The 2,414-nt window shown below is 42.4% G+C and overlaps 1 protein-coding gene across 1 annotated transcript in view; it reads right to left on the reverse strand.

Moving 5' to 3' along the window:
- The window catches only part of LOC105290382 (probable leucine--tRNA ligase, mitochondrial), a 20,041-nt gene that overhangs the window by 14,571 nt on the left and 3,056 nt on the right, over positions 1 to 2,414 (reverse strand). The gene's annotated exons all lie outside the window — the stretch shown is intronic.

Here is a 2,414-nt window from a genome sequence, read left to right on the forward strand (position 1 = left end):
CTGGGTTTCTCTGCTATATTGTGAGCTTAACTTTCAGGAGCATAGTTGAAATGGGAAGGTAAGGAGAGAAATCTCAGCCAACCAAGGGAGAAGGTTGCTGTTTCTGGGGTGGCCTAAGGCCGCCTCAGGCCGGGTTACATAACCCTCCAGCTGCCAGGGAGCAGCTTCAACACGAGGAACACAGGAAAAAGGTATCTGCACCCCAACAGAATGAACACAGGGGAGGAAGTCCTTATGGGAACGCTGACTAATGGTTCTTCTTCCAATAAAATGGTGAATGTCGTCACAAGCTCGTGCACATGAGGGGATAAGGCACCAAAGGAAATTTAACTGATTCCTTATGGGGGACCTGTTGTTCAAGGGCAGGGACTGGATTTCAATCATTCCCTTCCCCAAGCCCCACCCCCTGGCCATCCCCAGGAGTTTAATAACTGTCGGATGAATATTTGTTGGCCTTTATGCTCCCAAAGTCTGCTACCTGGCACTTATTACTGAAGGCATTTTTCCCAGAAAACGTCACAAGTCCTGTCCAGGTGATAGCAACGTTCCCCCCTGCCCAGCCTGAAATCTTCTCGTCAGGGAGAAGGGGGTCCCCTAAAGAAAGGAGGAGCAAGAGGTAACAAGAGGTCACTGCTTCTGTTCAGTCACTCTGGGCCAGAACCGTGTGACATCATCACTATTTTATTTCTGCCTTTTTCTCTCTTTGTCCTCCCTCCCTTCCTAGAGAGCCATTAGAGTTCTTTAAGGCTCTGCTTCCCCGTAAGTAATGAAAACTGACGCAAAACAGAATATTCATAACAGTTCTTCTGTGTATGTGTTGGGGGGGGGTGTTATGTTTTTTTGCTAAGTATTTGCATGACTGATAACTGACACAGCCAACTATAATGAGGGGAGCAAAAGAAACCAGAAATCAGATTCTTTCCAAATCATTTGACCCCTTGCTGTAAACCTACTTTGGCAAAGAAGTTAAACGAACTTTTAACACAGCCACAAACACGTGGCAAAACAGACTAGAGTAGAACTTTTCTCTGTCCTGCCATTCTCTACAAATTACCACTGAGCAGGAGAAAAGCTGCCTGAAGGAAGAAAAGGGAAAAGGGAATAAATGAGGAGTCTGGAGCTAAGCTACACAAACTAGAAAATCCTGAAATGCTGAAGTAACAACTGCTATTGATTTAGATAAATGGATGGAGGCAGCACGTCGACCACGCACTTTAATTGGAAACCGCGGATCCATAACTCTCAAGAAAGCCACAACTCTCAGGAGTGTGAGAGAGGGTCTGAGGTTCAAGAGTCGGTGGGGACTCAGGACTTACTGTCTTTAAGAAGACAAGTGACAGAGCCTGTAAACAAGTCTCTCAAAGGAAGTGCAAGACCTCATTCTGTTATTTGGAGCAGAGTCAAAAATAAGCAAACTATCCACTCTATTCATTTTTAGGGACATGGGAAAACCGCTGTCACAGATCTTTAGGACCCTCCCCCTCCCCCCACCTCGCAAAATAACAAGAAAATCCTCAATATAAAGTATTTCTAGTTTTTCATTTTAAAATTTTTACTTTCAACTATTTTTCTTTTATTATAATCACCTTGTTTTTATTAGTAATGTAGTTTTGATATTATGTTTATTTAACAGCTCCTAACATTTTCCACATATAACTAATTCATTAGCATCTCTTTTTTGTAGATCTGTCCAACAAAGATTAAATTTATGTAAAATCGAGTGATTTATTATAGCTAAGCCAAACTCCAAAACTGAGTTTATGAAAGATATATAGAAAAGTACTGCTAGCAAGTCTTTAATATTCATGAATATTTTTGTTTATTGCTGCCTGCCCCTGCCTTTTGCTTTGTGTGGATTAAGTCATTTTCCTCTGTGACAATGAAATGTGTTCTATCTTCTGTGGGTGGAAAGAAAAGGAGGAATTATGGGAGTTTATGTTATAACCAAGCAGGAACCTGATTGAAAGGGAAATTTTTATAATTATATAAGAGTGAAGGAATTTAAGCCTTTAAAAGAAATTCTAACTGTAGGTAACAGGAAAGGATGGTCTTTATAACTGGGTCCTATTACTTTTGCCCGGAGGATGGCAGAGAGCAGGTGCACTCTGTAGGAGCCTGGAGCCCTAGTTCTGGTCCTAGCTTTGCCACTGGCTGTGAGACCGTAGGCAAATTCCTTTGCCTTTCTGGACTAAGTTTACAATCTGTAAATCAAAGATGAGGCAAAAGAAGGTTGTGTGGTGGTGGAGGGAGGCGTGAGCTCAGGAAACAAACAAGGGGGATCAAAGGTGTCTGGGTGTGAATCCTGGCTCTGCCACAGGTTAGTTGTGCATCTTGACAAATTGTCAAAACCCCTTCTGAGCCTCAGTTTTCTTATCCCCAAAATGAGGATAATAATTCCTACCCTCAGGATTGCT

This window comes from Pteropus vampyrus, unplaced genomic scaffold (assembly GCF_000151845.1).
Source record: "Pteropus vampyrus isolate Shadow unplaced genomic scaffold, Pvam_2.0 Scaffold35, whole genome shotgun sequence".
NCBI lineage: Eukaryota > Metazoa > Chordata > Mammalia > Chiroptera > Pteropodidae > Pteropus > Pteropus vampyrus.